The sequence below is a fragment of the Bufo bufo genome, unplaced genomic scaffold (assembly GCF_905171765.1).
Source record: "Bufo bufo unplaced genomic scaffold, aBufBuf1.1, whole genome shotgun sequence".
NCBI classification, from domain to species: Eukaryota; Metazoa; Chordata; class Amphibia; order Anura; family Bufonidae; genus Bufo; species Bufo bufo.
This window is the reverse complement of record NW_024401222.1, coordinates 61,968-72,978: the sequence shown is the minus strand read 5'-3', so window position 1 is coordinate 72,978 and position 11,011 is coordinate 61,968. Positions and strand designations below refer to the sequence as shown.

At 41.4% G+C, this 11,011-nt stretch overlaps 62 pseudogenes; all 62 read right to left on the bottom strand.

Annotated features, from left to right (window-relative positions):
• Window positions 1-139: 139 nt before the first annotated feature.
• LOC120985233 lies at window positions 140-258 on the bottom strand (annotated as a pseudogene).
• Window positions 259-315: 57 nt separating this feature from the next.
• Window positions 316-434, bottom strand: LOC120985231 (annotated as a pseudogene).
• Window positions 435-491: 57 nt separating this feature from the next.
• Window positions 492-610, bottom strand: LOC120985230 (annotated as a pseudogene).
• Window positions 611-667: 57 nt separating this feature from the next.
• LOC120985228 lies at window positions 668-786 on the bottom strand (annotated as a pseudogene).
• Window positions 787-843: 57 nt separating this feature from the next.
• On the bottom strand, window positions 844-962 carry LOC120985227 (annotated as a pseudogene).
• A 57-nt stretch (window positions 963-1,019) lies between these two features.
• LOC120985226 lies at window positions 1,020-1,138 on the bottom strand (annotated as a pseudogene).
• Window positions 1,139-1,195: 57 nt separating this feature from the next.
• On the bottom strand, window positions 1,196-1,314 carry LOC120985225 (annotated as a pseudogene).
• A 57-nt stretch (window positions 1,315-1,371) lies between these two features.
• LOC120985224 lies at window positions 1,372-1,490 on the bottom strand (annotated as a pseudogene).
• Window positions 1,491-1,547: 57 nt separating this feature from the next.
• On the bottom strand, window positions 1,548-1,666 carry LOC120985223 (annotated as a pseudogene).
• Window positions 1,667-1,723: 57 nt separating this feature from the next.
• Window positions 1,724-1,842, bottom strand: LOC120985222 (annotated as a pseudogene).
• Window positions 1,843-1,899: 57 nt separating this feature from the next.
• On the bottom strand, window positions 1,900-2,018 carry LOC120985221 (annotated as a pseudogene).
• A 58-nt stretch (window positions 2,019-2,076) lies between these two features.
• Window positions 2,077-2,195, bottom strand: LOC120985220 (annotated as a pseudogene).
• Window positions 2,196-2,252: 57 nt separating this feature from the next.
• Window positions 2,253-2,371, bottom strand: LOC120985219 (annotated as a pseudogene).
• A 57-nt stretch (window positions 2,372-2,428) lies between these two features.
• On the bottom strand, window positions 2,429-2,547 carry LOC120985217 (annotated as a pseudogene).
• Window positions 2,548-2,604: 57 nt separating this feature from the next.
• On the bottom strand, window positions 2,605-2,723 carry LOC120985216 (annotated as a pseudogene).
• A 57-nt stretch (window positions 2,724-2,780) lies between these two features.
• LOC120985215 lies at window positions 2,781-2,899 on the bottom strand (annotated as a pseudogene).
• Window positions 2,900-2,956: 57 nt separating this feature from the next.
• LOC120985214 lies at window positions 2,957-3,075 on the bottom strand (annotated as a pseudogene).
• A 57-nt stretch (window positions 3,076-3,132) lies between these two features.
• Window positions 3,133-3,251, bottom strand: LOC120985213 (annotated as a pseudogene).
• Window positions 3,252-3,308: 57 nt separating this feature from the next.
• Window positions 3,309-3,427, bottom strand: LOC120985212 (annotated as a pseudogene).
• Window positions 3,428-3,484: 57 nt separating this feature from the next.
• Window positions 3,485-3,603, bottom strand: LOC120985211 (annotated as a pseudogene).
• A 57-nt stretch (window positions 3,604-3,660) lies between these two features.
• LOC120985210 lies at window positions 3,661-3,779 on the bottom strand (annotated as a pseudogene).
• Window positions 3,780-3,836: 57 nt separating this feature from the next.
• LOC120985209 lies at window positions 3,837-3,955 on the bottom strand (annotated as a pseudogene).
• A 57-nt stretch (window positions 3,956-4,012) lies between these two features.
• Window positions 4,013-4,131, bottom strand: LOC120985208 (annotated as a pseudogene).
• A 57-nt stretch (window positions 4,132-4,188) lies between these two features.
• LOC120985205 lies at window positions 4,189-4,307 on the bottom strand (annotated as a pseudogene).
• A 57-nt stretch (window positions 4,308-4,364) lies between these two features.
• LOC120985204 lies at window positions 4,365-4,483 on the bottom strand (annotated as a pseudogene).
• Window positions 4,484-4,540: 57 nt separating this feature from the next.
• LOC120985203 lies at window positions 4,541-4,659 on the bottom strand (annotated as a pseudogene).
• Window positions 4,660-4,716: 57 nt separating this feature from the next.
• On the bottom strand, window positions 4,717-4,835 carry LOC120985202 (annotated as a pseudogene).
• Window positions 4,836-4,892: 57 nt separating this feature from the next.
• LOC120985201 lies at window positions 4,893-5,011 on the bottom strand (annotated as a pseudogene).
• Window positions 5,012-5,068: 57 nt separating this feature from the next.
• LOC120985200 lies at window positions 5,069-5,187 on the bottom strand (annotated as a pseudogene).
• A 57-nt stretch (window positions 5,188-5,244) lies between these two features.
• On the bottom strand, window positions 5,245-5,363 carry LOC120985199 (annotated as a pseudogene).
• A 57-nt stretch (window positions 5,364-5,420) lies between these two features.
• Window positions 5,421-5,539, bottom strand: LOC120985198 (annotated as a pseudogene).
• A 57-nt stretch (window positions 5,540-5,596) lies between these two features.
• LOC120985197 lies at window positions 5,597-5,715 on the bottom strand (annotated as a pseudogene).
• Window positions 5,716-5,772: 57 nt separating this feature from the next.
• Window positions 5,773-5,891, bottom strand: LOC120985196 (annotated as a pseudogene).
• A 57-nt stretch (window positions 5,892-5,948) lies between these two features.
• LOC120985194 lies at window positions 5,949-6,067 on the bottom strand (annotated as a pseudogene).
• A 57-nt stretch (window positions 6,068-6,124) lies between these two features.
• Window positions 6,125-6,243, bottom strand: LOC120985193 (annotated as a pseudogene).
• A 57-nt stretch (window positions 6,244-6,300) lies between these two features.
• Window positions 6,301-6,419, bottom strand: LOC120985192 (annotated as a pseudogene).
• A 57-nt stretch (window positions 6,420-6,476) lies between these two features.
• LOC120985191 lies at window positions 6,477-6,595 on the bottom strand (annotated as a pseudogene).
• Window positions 6,596-6,652: 57 nt separating this feature from the next.
• LOC120985190 lies at window positions 6,653-6,771 on the bottom strand (annotated as a pseudogene).
• Window positions 6,772-6,828: 57 nt separating this feature from the next.
• On the bottom strand, window positions 6,829-6,947 carry LOC120985188 (annotated as a pseudogene).
• Window positions 6,948-7,004: 57 nt separating this feature from the next.
• On the bottom strand, window positions 7,005-7,123 carry LOC120985187 (annotated as a pseudogene).
• Window positions 7,124-7,180: 57 nt separating this feature from the next.
• LOC120985186 lies at window positions 7,181-7,299 on the bottom strand (annotated as a pseudogene).
• Window positions 7,300-7,356: 57 nt separating this feature from the next.
• On the bottom strand, window positions 7,357-7,475 carry LOC120985185 (annotated as a pseudogene).
• A 57-nt stretch (window positions 7,476-7,532) lies between these two features.
• On the bottom strand, window positions 7,533-7,651 carry LOC120985184 (annotated as a pseudogene).
• A 57-nt stretch (window positions 7,652-7,708) lies between these two features.
• Window positions 7,709-7,827, bottom strand: LOC120985182 (annotated as a pseudogene).
• A 57-nt stretch (window positions 7,828-7,884) lies between these two features.
• Window positions 7,885-8,003, bottom strand: LOC120985181 (annotated as a pseudogene).
• A 57-nt stretch (window positions 8,004-8,060) lies between these two features.
• Window positions 8,061-8,179, bottom strand: LOC120985180 (annotated as a pseudogene).
• A 57-nt stretch (window positions 8,180-8,236) lies between these two features.
• LOC120985179 lies at window positions 8,237-8,355 on the bottom strand (annotated as a pseudogene).
• A 57-nt stretch (window positions 8,356-8,412) lies between these two features.
• Window positions 8,413-8,531, bottom strand: LOC120985178 (annotated as a pseudogene).
• A 57-nt stretch (window positions 8,532-8,588) lies between these two features.
• Window positions 8,589-8,707, bottom strand: LOC120985177 (annotated as a pseudogene).
• Window positions 8,708-8,764: 57 nt separating this feature from the next.
• On the bottom strand, window positions 8,765-8,883 carry LOC120985176 (annotated as a pseudogene).
• A 57-nt stretch (window positions 8,884-8,940) lies between these two features.
• Window positions 8,941-9,059, bottom strand: LOC120985175 (annotated as a pseudogene).
• Window positions 9,060-9,116: 57 nt separating this feature from the next.
• Window positions 9,117-9,235, bottom strand: LOC120985174 (annotated as a pseudogene).
• Window positions 9,236-9,292: 57 nt separating this feature from the next.
• Window positions 9,293-9,411, bottom strand: LOC120985173 (annotated as a pseudogene).
• Window positions 9,412-9,468: 57 nt separating this feature from the next.
• LOC120985171 lies at window positions 9,469-9,587 on the bottom strand (annotated as a pseudogene).
• Window positions 9,588-9,644: 57 nt separating this feature from the next.
• Window positions 9,645-9,763, bottom strand: LOC120985169 (annotated as a pseudogene).
• Window positions 9,764-9,820: 57 nt separating this feature from the next.
• Window positions 9,821-9,939, bottom strand: LOC120985168 (annotated as a pseudogene).
• A 57-nt stretch (window positions 9,940-9,996) lies between these two features.
• Window positions 9,997-10,115, bottom strand: LOC120985167 (annotated as a pseudogene).
• Window positions 10,116-10,172: 57 nt separating this feature from the next.
• Window positions 10,173-10,291, bottom strand: LOC120985166 (annotated as a pseudogene).
• Window positions 10,292-10,348: 57 nt separating this feature from the next.
• Window positions 10,349-10,467, bottom strand: LOC120985165 (annotated as a pseudogene).
• Window positions 10,468-10,524: 57 nt separating this feature from the next.
• Window positions 10,525-10,643, bottom strand: LOC120985164 (annotated as a pseudogene).
• Window positions 10,644-10,700: 57 nt separating this feature from the next.
• On the bottom strand, window positions 10,701-10,819 carry LOC120985163 (annotated as a pseudogene).
• Window positions 10,820-10,876: 57 nt separating this feature from the next.
• Window positions 10,877-10,995, bottom strand: LOC120985162 (annotated as a pseudogene).
• Between the last annotated feature and the right edge of the window lie 16 nt (window positions 10,996-11,011).

Here is an 11,011-nt window from a genome sequence, read left to right as displayed (position 1 = left end):
GCTGGTACTTGCCAAGCCTTAAGCTGCTTATCTTCTGCGATCTGACGAGTGCAGGTACATTCAGCTTAGAATAACCGTTGACAAACACCCTACTGCAATCCATTGTGCTTTTTTTATGATAAATAAAAGTAAGAAAAAAAGTCAACGGAACAAGGGATTCCCAACCAGTCTCCCAAGCTGGTACTTGCCAAGCCTTAAGCTGCTTATCTTCTGCGATCTGACGAGTGCAGGTACATTCAGCTTAGAATAACCGTTGACAAACACCCTACTGCAATCCATTGTGCTTTTTTTATGATAAATAAAAGTAATAAAAAAAGTCAACGGAACAAGGGATTCCCAACCAGTCTCCCAAGCTGGTACTTGCCAAGCCTTAAGCTGCTTATCTTCTGCGATCTGACGAGTGCAGGTACATTCAGCTTAGAATAACCGTTGACAAACACCCTACTGCAATCCATTGTGCTTTTTTTATGATAAATAAAAGTAAGAAAAAAAGTCAACGGAACAAGGGATTCCCAACCAGTCTCCCAAGCTGGTACTTGCCAAGCCTTAAGCTGCTTATCTTCTGCGATCTGACGAGTGCAGGTACATTCAGCTTAGAATAACCGTTGACAAACACCCTACTGCAATCCATTGTGCTTTTTTTATGATAAATAAAAGTAATAAAAAAAGTCAACGGAACAAGGGATTCCCAACCAGTCTCCCAAGCTGGTACTTGCCAAGCCTTAAGCTGCTTATCTTCTGCGATCTGACGAGTGCAGGTACATTCAGCTTAGAATAACCGTTGACAAACACCCTACTGCAATCCATTGTGCTTTTTTTATGATAAATAAAAGTAATAAAAAAAGTCAACGGAACAAGGGATTCCCAACCAGTCTCCCAAGCTGGTACTTGCCAAGCCTTAAGCTGCTTATCTTCTGCGATCTGACGAGTGCAGGTACATTCAGCTTAGAATAACCGTTGACAAGCACCCTACTGCAATCCATTGTGCTTTTTTTATGATAAATAAAAGTAAGAAAAAAAGTCAACGGAACAAGGGATTCCCAACCAGTCTCCCAAGCTGGTACTTGCCAAGCCTTAAGCTGCTTATCTTCTGCGATCTGACGAGTGCAGGTACATTCAGCTTAGAATAACCGTTGACAAGCACCCTACTGCAATCCATTGTGCTTTTTTTATGATAAATAAAAGTAATAAAAAAAGTCAACGGAACAAGGGATTCCCAACCAGTCTCCCAAGCTGGTACTTGCCAAGCCTTAAGCTGCTTATCTTCTGCGATCTGACGAGTGCAGGTACATTCAGCTTAGAATAACCGTTGACAAACACCCTACTGCAATCCATTGTGCTTTTTTTATGATAAATAAAAGTAAGAAAAAAAGTCAACGGAACAAGGGATTCCCAACCAGTCTCCCAAGCTGGTACTTGCCAAGCCTTAAGCTGCTTATCTTCTGCGATCTGACGAGTGCAGGTACATTCAGCTTAGAATAACCGTTGACAAACACCCTACTGCAATCCATTGTGCTTTTTTTATGATAAATAAAAGTAAGAAAAAAAGTCAACGGAACAAGGGATTCCCAACCAGTCTCCCAAGCTGGTACTTGCCAAGCCTTAAGCTGCTTATCTTCTGCGATCTGACGAGTGCAGGTACATTCAGCTTAGAATAACCGTTGACAAACACCCTACTGCAATCCATTGTGCTTTTTTTATGATAAATAAAAGTAAGAAAAAAAGTCAACGGAACAAGGGATTCCCAACCAGTCTCCCAAGCTGGTACTTGCCAAGCCTTAAGCTGCTTATCTTCTGCGATCTGACGAGTGCAGGTACATTCAGCTTAGAATAACCGTTGACAAGCACCCTACTGCAATCCATTGTGCTTTTTTTATGATAAATAAAAGTAATAAAAAAAGTCAACGGAACAAGGGATTCCCAACCAGTCTCCCAAGCTGGTACTTGCCAAGCCTTAAGCTGCTTATCTTCTGCGATCTGACGAGTGCAGGTACATTCAGCTTAGAATAACCGTTGACAAAGCACCCTACTGCAATCCATTGTGCTTTTTTTATGATAAATAAAAGTAAGAAAAAAAGTCAACGGAACAAGGGATTCCCAACCAGTCTCCCAAGCTGGTACTTGCCAAGCCTTAAGCTGCTTATCTTCTGCGATCTGACGAGTGCAGGTACATTCAGCTTAGAATAACCGTTGACAAACACCCTACTGCAATCCATTGTGCTTTTTTTATGATAAATAAAAGTAATAAAAAAAGTCAACGGAACAAGGGATTCCCAACCAGTCTCCCAAGCTGGTACTTGCCAAGCCTTAAGCTGCTTATCTTCTGCGATCTGACGAGTGCAGGTACATTCAGCTTAGAATAACCGTTGACAAACACCCTACTGCAATCCATTGTGCTTTTTTTATGATAAATAAAAGTAAGAAAAAAAGTCAACGGAACAAGGGATTCCCAACCAGTCTCCCAAGCTGGTACTTGCCAAGCCTTAAGCTGCTTATCTTCTGCGATCTGACGAGTGCAGGTACATTCAGCTTAGAATAACCGTTGACAAACACCCTACTGCAATCCATTGTGCTTTTTTTATGATAAATAAAAGTAAGAAAAAAAGTCAACGGAACAAGGGATTCCCAACCAGTCTCCCAAGCTGGTACTTGCCAAGCCTTAAGCTGCTTATCTTCTGCGATCTGACGAGTGCAGGTACATTCAGCTTAGAATAACCGTTGACAAGCACCCTACTGCAATCCATTGTGCTTTTTTTATGATAAATAAAAGTAATAAAAAAAGTCAACGGAACAAGGGATTCCCAACCAGTCTCCCAAGCTGGTACTTGCCAAGCCTTAAGCTGCTTATCTTCTGCGATCTGACGAGTGCAGGTACATTCAGCTTAGAATAACCGTTGACAAACACCCTACTGCAATCCATTGTGCTTTTTTTATGATAAATAAAAGTAAGAAAAAAAGTCAACGGAACAAGGGATTCCCAACCAGTCTCCCAAGCTGGTACTTGCCAAGCCTTAAGCTGCTTATCTTCTGCGATCTGACGAGTGCAGGTACATTCAGCTTAGAATAACCGTTGACAAACACCCTACTGCAATCCATTGTGCTTTTTTTATGATAAATAAAAGTAATAAAAAAAGTCAACGGAACAAGGGATTCCCAACCAGTCTCCCAAGCTGGTACTTGCCAAGCCTTAAGCTGCTTATCTTCTGCGATCTGACGAGTGCAGGTACATTCAGCTTAGAATAACCGTTGACAAGCACCCTACTGCAATCCATTGTGCTTTTTTTATGATAAATAAAAGTAATAAAAAAAGTCAACGGAACAAGGGATTCCCAACCAGTCTCCCAAGCTGGTACTTGCCAAGCCTTAAGCTGCTTATCTTCTGCGATCTGACGAGTGCAGGTACATTCAGCTTAGAATAACCGTTGACAAACACCCTACTGCAATCCATTGTGCTTTTTTTATGATAAATAAAAGTAAGAAAAAAAGTCAACGGAACAAGGGATTCCCAACCAGTCTCCCAAGCTGGTACTTGCCAAGCCTTAAGCTGCTTATCTTCTGCGATCTGACGAGTGCAGGTACATTCAGCTTAGAATAACCGTTGACAAGCACCCTACTGCAATCCATTGTGCTTTTTTTATGATAAATAAAAGTAATAAAAAAAGTCAACGGAACAAGGGATTCCCAACCAGTCTCCCAAGCTGGTACTTGCCAAGCCTTAAGCTGCTTATCTTCTGCGATCTGACGAGTGCAGGTACATTCAGCTTAGAATAACCGTTGACAAACACCCTACTGCAATCCATTGTGCTTTTTTTATGATAAATAAAAGTAAGAAAAAAAGTCAACGGAACAAGGGATTCCCAACCAGTCTCCCAAGCTGGTACTTGCCAAGCCTTAAGCTGCTTATCTTCTGCGATCTGACGAGTGCAGGTACATTCAGCTTAGAATAACCGTTGACAAGCACCCTACTGCAATCCATTGTGCTTTTTTTATGATAAATAAAAGTAATAAAAAAAGTCAACGGAACAAGGGATTCCCAACCAGTCTCCCAAGCTGGTACTTGCCAAGCCTTAAGCTGCTTATCTTCTGCGATCTGACGAGTGCAGGTACATTCAGCTTAGAATAACCGTTGACAAACACCCTACTGCAATCCATTGTGCTTTTTTTATGATAAATAAAAGTAAGAAAAAAAGTCAACGGAACAAGGGATTCCCAACCAGTCTCCCAAGCTGGTACTTGCCAAGCCTTAAGCTGCTTATCTTCTGCGATCTGACGAGTGCAGGTACATTCAGCTTAGAATAACCGTTGACAAACACCCTACTGCAATCCATTGTGCTTTTTTTATGATAAATAAAAGTAAGAAAAAAAGTCAACGGAACAAGGGATTCCCAACCAGTCTCCCAAGCTGGTACTTGCCAAGCCTTAAGCTGCTTATCTTCTGCGATCTGACGAGTGCAGGTACATTCAGCTTAGAATAACCGTTGACAAACACCCTACTGCAATCCATTGTGCTTTTTTTATGATAAATAAAAGTAAGAAAAAAAGTCAACGGAACAAGGGATTCCCAACCAGTCTCCCAAGCTGGTACTTGCCAAGCCTTAAGCTGCTTATCTTCTGCGATCTGACGAGTGCAGGTACATTCAGCTTAGAATAACCGTTGACAAGCACCCTACTGCAATCCATTGTGCTTTTTTTATGATAAATAAAAGTAAGAAAAAAAGTCAACGGAACAAGGGATTCCCAACCAGTCTCCCAAGCTGGTACTTGCCAAGCCTTAAGCTGCTTATCTTCTGCGATCTGACGAGTGCAGGTACATTCAGCTTAGAATAACCGTTGACAAACACCCTACTGCAATCCATTGTGCTTTTTTTATGATAAATAAAAGTAATAAAAAAAGTCAACGGAACAAGGGATTCCCAACCAGTCTCCCAAGCTGGTACTTGCCAAGCCTTAAGCTGCTTATCTTCTGCGATCTGACGAGTGCAGGTACATTCAGCTTAGAATAACCGTTGACAAGCACCCTACTGCAATCCATTGTGCTTTTTTTATGATAAATAAAAGTAAGAAAAAAAGTCAACGGAACAAGGGATTCCCAACCAGTCTCCCAAGCTGGTACTTGCCAAGCCTTAAGCTGCTTATCTTCTGCGATCTGACGAGTGCAGGTACATTCAGCTTAGAATAACCGTTGACAAACACCCTACTGCAATCCATTGTGCTTTTTTTATGATAAATAAAAGTAATAAAAAAAGTCAACGGAACAAGGGATTCCCAACCAGTCTCCCAAGCTGGTACTTGCCAAGCCTTAAGCTGCTTATCTTCTGCGATCTGACGAGTGCAGGTACATTCAGCTTAGAATAACCGTTGACAAACACCCTACTGCAATCCATTGTGCTTTTTTTATGATAAATAAAAGTAAGAAAAAAAGTCAACGGAACAAGGGATTCCCAACCAGTCTCCCAAGCTGGTACTTGCCAAGCCTTAAGCTGCTTATCTTCTGCGATCTGACGAGTGCAGGTACATTCAGCTTAGAATAACCGTTGACAAGCACCCTACTGCAATCCATTGTGCTTTTTTTATGATAAATAAAAGTAAGAAAAAAAGTCAACGGAACAAGGGATTCCCAACCAGTCTCCCAAGCTGGTACTTGCCAAGCCTTAAGCTGCTTATCTTCTGCGATCTGACGAGTGCAGGTACATTCAGCTTAGAATAACCGTTGACAAACACCCTACTGCAATCCATTGTGCTTTTTTTATGATAAATAAAAGTAAGAAAAAAAGTCAACGGAACAAGGGATTCCCAACCAGTCTCCCAAGCTGGTACTTGCCAAGCCTTAAGCTGCTTATCTTCTGCGATCTGACGAGTGCAGGTACATTCAGCTTAGAATAACCGTTGACAAACACCCTACTGCAATCCATTGTGCTTTTTTTATGATAAATAAAAGTAATAAAAAAAGTCAACGGAACAAGGGATTCCCAACCAGTCTCCCAAGCTGGTACTTGCCAAGCCTTAAGCTGCTTATCTTCTGCGATCTGACGAGTGCAGGTACATTCAGCTTAGAATAACCGTTGACAAACACCCTACTGCAATCCATTGTGCTTTTTTTATGATAAATAAAAGTAAGAAAAAAAGTCAACGGAACAAGGGATTCCCAACCAGTCTCCCAAGCTGGTACTTGCCAAGCCTTAAGCTGCTTATCTTCTGCGATCTGACGAGTGCAGGTACATTCAGCTTAGAATAACCGTTGACAAACACCCTACTGCAATCCATTGTGCTTTTTTTATGATAAATAAAAGTAATAAAAAAAGTCAACGGAACAAGGGATTCCCAACCAGTCTCCCAAGCTGGTACTTGCCAAGCCTTAAGCTGCTTATCTTCTGCGATCTGACGAGTGCAGGTACATTCAGCTTAGAATAACCGTTGACAAACACCCTACTGCAATCCATTGTGCTTTTTTTATGATAAATAAAAGTAATAAAAAAAGTCAACGGAACAAGGGATTCCCAACCAGTCTCCCAAGCTGGTACTTGCCAAGCCTTAAGCTGCTTATCTTCTGCGATCTGACGAGTGCAGGTACATTCAGCTTAGAATAACCGTTGACAAACACCCTACTGCAATCCATTGTGCTTTTTTTATGATAAATAAAAGTAAGAAAAAAAGTCAACGGAACAAGGGATTCCCAACCAGTCTCCCAAGCTGGTACTTGCCAAGCCTTAAGCTGCTTATCTTCTGCGATCTGACGAGTGCAGGTACATTCAGCTTAGAATAACCGTTGACAAGCACCCTACTGCAATCCATTGTGCTTTTTTTATGATAAATAAAAGTAAGAAAAAAAGTCAACGGAACAAGGGATTCCCAACCAGTCTCCCAAGCTGGTACTTGCCAAGCCTTAAGCTGCTTATCTTCTGCGATCTGACGAGTGCAGGTACATTCAGCTTAGAATAACCGTTGACAAACACCCTACTGCAATCCATTGTGCTTTTTTTATGATAAATAAAAGTAAGAAAAAAAGTCAACGGAACAAGGGATTCCCAACCAGTCTCCCAAGCTGGTACTTGCCAAGCCTTAAGCTGCTTATCTTCTGCGATCTGACGAGTGCAGGTACATTCAGCTTAGAATAACCGTTGACAAGCACCCTACTGCAATCCATTGTGCTTTTTTTATGATAAATAAAAGTAATAAAAAAAGTCAACGGAACAAGGGATTCCCAACCAGTCTCCCAAGCTGGTACTTGCCAAGCCTTAAGCTGCTTATCTTCTGCGATCTGACGAGTGCAGGTACATTCAGCTTAGAATAACCGTTGACAAGCACCCTACTGCAATCCATTGTGCTTTTTTTATGATAAATAAAAGTAATAAAAAAAGTCAACGGAACAAGGGATTCCCAACCAGTCTCCCAAGCTGGTACTTGCCAAGCCTTAAGCTGCTTATCTTCTGCGATCTGACGAGTGCAGGTACATTCAGCTTAGAATAACCGTTGACAAACACCCTACTGCAATCCATTGTGCTTTTTTTATGATAAATAAAAGTAAGAAAAAAAGTCAACGGAACAAGGGATTCCCAACCAGTCTCCCAAGCTGGTACTTGCCAAGCCTTAAGCTGCTTATCTTCTGCGATCTGACGAGTGCAGGTACATTCAGCTTAGAATAACCGTTGACAAACACCCTACTGCAATCCATTGTGCTTTTTTTATGATAAATAAAAGTAATAAAAAAAGTCAACGGAACAAGGGATTCCCAACCAGTCTCCCAAGCTGGTACTTGCCAAGCCTTAAGCTGCTTATCTTCTGCGATCTGACGAGTGCAGGTACATTCAGCTTAGAATAACCGTTGACAAACACCCTACTGCAATCCATTGTGCTTTTTTTATGATAAATAAAAGTAAGAAAAAAAGTCAACGGAACAAGGGATTCCCAACCAGTCTCCCAAGCTGGTACTTGCCAAGCCTTAAGCTGCTTATCTTCTGCGATCTGACGAGTGCAGGTACATTCAGCTTAGAATAACCGTTGACAAACACCCTACTGCAATCCATTGTGCTTTTTTTATGATAAATAAAAGTAATAAAAAAAGTCAACGGAACAAGGGATTCCCAACCAGTCTCCCAAGCTGGTACTTGCCAAGCCTTAAGCTGCTTATCTTCTGCGATCTGACGAGTGCAGGTACATTCAGCTTAGAATAACCGTTGACAAACACCCTACTGCAATCCATTGTGCTTTTTTTATGATAAATAAAAGTAAGAAAAAAAGTCAACGGAACAAGGGATTCCCAACCAGTCTCCCAAGCTGGTACTTGCCAAGCCTTAAGCTGCTTATCTTCTGCGATCTGACGAGTGCAGGTACATTCAGCTTAGAATAACCGTTGACAAGCACCCTACTGCAATCCATTGTGCTTTTTTTATGATAAATAAAAGTAAGAAAAAAAGTCAACGGAACAAGGGATTCCCAACCAGTCTCCCAAGCTGGTACTTGCCAAGCCTTAAGCTGCTTATCTTCTGCGATCTGACGAGTGCAGGTACATTCAGCTTAGAATAACCGTTGACAAACACCCTACTGCAATCCATTGTGCTTTTTTTATGATAAATAAAAGTAATAAAAAAAGTCAACGGAACAAGGGATTCCCAACCAGTCTCCCAAGCTGGTACTTGCCAAGCCTTAAGCTGCTTATCTTCTGCGATCTGACGAGTGCAGGTACATTCAGCTTAGAATAACCGTTGACAAACACCCTACTGCAATCCATTGTGCTTTTTTTATGATAAATAAAAGTAATAAAAAAAGTCAACGGAACAAGGGATTCCCAACCAGTCTCCCAAGCTGGTACTTGCCAAGCCTTAAGCTGCTTATCTTCTGCGATCTGACGAGTGCAGGTACATTCAGCTTAGAATAACCGTTGACAAGCACCCTACTGCAATCCATTGTGCTTTTTTTATGATAAATAAAAGTAAGAAAAAAAGTCAACGGAACAAGGGATTCCCAACCAGTCTCCCAAGCTGGTACTTGCCAAGCCTTAAGCTGCTTATCTTCTGCGATCTGACGAGTGCAGGTACATTCAGCTTAGAATAACCGTTGACAAACACCCTACTGCAATCCATTGTGCTTTTTTTATGATAAATAAAAGTAAGAAAAAAAGTCAACGGAACAAGGGATTCCCAACCAGTCTCCCAAGCTGGTACTTGCCAAGCCTTAAGCTGCTTATCTTCTGCGATCTGACGAGTGCAGGTACATTCAGCTTAGAATAACCGTTGACAAACACCCTACTGCAATCCATTGTGCTTTTTTTATGATAAATAAAAGTAATAAAAAAAGTCAACGGAACAAGGGATTCCCAACCAGTCTCCCAAGCTGGTACTTGCCAAGCCTTAAGCTGCTTATCTTCTGCGATCTGACGAGTGCAGGTACATTCAGCTTAGAATAACCGTTGACAAGCACCCTACTGCAATCCATTGTGCTTTTTTTATGATAAATAAAAGTAAGAAAAAAAGTCAACGGAACAAGGGATTCCCAACCAGTCTCCCAAGCTGGTACTTGCCAAGCCTTAAGCTGCTTATCTTCTGCGATCTGACGAGTGCAGGTACATTCAGCTTAGAATAACCGTTGACAAACACCCTACTGCAATCCATTGTGCTTTTTTTATGATAAATAAAAGTAAGAAAAAAAGTCAACGGAACAAGGGATTCCCAACCAGTCTCCCAAGCTGGTACTTGCCAAGCCTTAAGCTGCTTATCTTCTGCGATCTGACGAGTGCAGGTACATTCAGCTTAGAATAACCGTTGACAAACACCCTACTGCAATCCATTGTGCTTTTTTTATGATAAATAAAAGTAAGAAAAAAAGTCAACGGAACAAGGGATTCCCAACCAGTCTCCCAAGCTGGTACTTGCCAAGCCTTAAGCTGCTTATCTTCTGCGATCTGACGAGTGCAGGTACATTCAGCTTAGAATAACCGTTGACAAACACCCTACTGCAATCCATTGTGCTTTTTTTATGATAAATAAAAGTAAGAAAAAAAGTCAACGGAACAAGGGATTCCCAACCAGTCTCCCAAGCTGGTACTTGCCAAGCCTTAAGCTGCTTATCTTCTGCGATCTGACGAGTGCAGGTACATTCAGCTTAGAATAACCGTTGACAAACACCCTACTGCAATCCATTGTGCTTTTTTTATGATAAATAAAAGTAATAAAAAAAGTCAACGGAACAAGGGATTCCCAACCAGTCTCCCAAGCTGGTACTTGCCAAGCCTTAAGCTGCTTATCTTCTGCGATCTGACGAGTGCAGGTACATTCAGCTTAGAATAACCGTTGACAAACACCCTACTGCAATCCATTGTGCTTTTTTTATGATAAATAAAAGTAAGAAAAAAAGTCAACGGAACAAGGGATTCCCAACCAGTCTCCCAAGCTGGTACTTGCCAAGCCTTAAGCTGCTTATCTTCTGCGATCTGACGAGTGCAGGTACATTCAGCTTAGAATAACCGTTGACAAGCACCCTACTGCAATCCATTGTGCTTTTTTTATGATAAATAAAAGTAATAAAAAAAGTCAACGGAACAAGGGATTCCCAACCAGTCTCCCAAGCTGGTACTTGCCAAGCCTTAAGCTGCTTATCTTCTGCGATCTGACGAGTGCAGGTACATTCAGCTTAGAATAACCGTTGACAAACACCCTACTGCAATCCATTGTGCTTTTTTTATGATAAATAAAAGTAATAAAAAAAGTCAACGGAACAAGGGATTCCCAACCAGTCTCCCAAGCTGGTACTTGCCAAGCCTTAAGCTGCTTATCTTCTGCGATCTGACGAGTGCAGGTACATTCAGCTTAGAATAACCGTTGACAAACACCCTACTGCAATCCATTGTGCTTTTTTTATGATAAATAAAAGTAAGAAAAAAAGTCAACGGAACAAGGGATTCCCAACCAGTCTCCCAAGCTGGTACTTGCCAAGCCTTAAGCTGCTTATCTTCTGCGATCTGACGAGTGCAGGTACATTCAGCTTAGAATAACCGTTGACAAACACCCTACTGCAA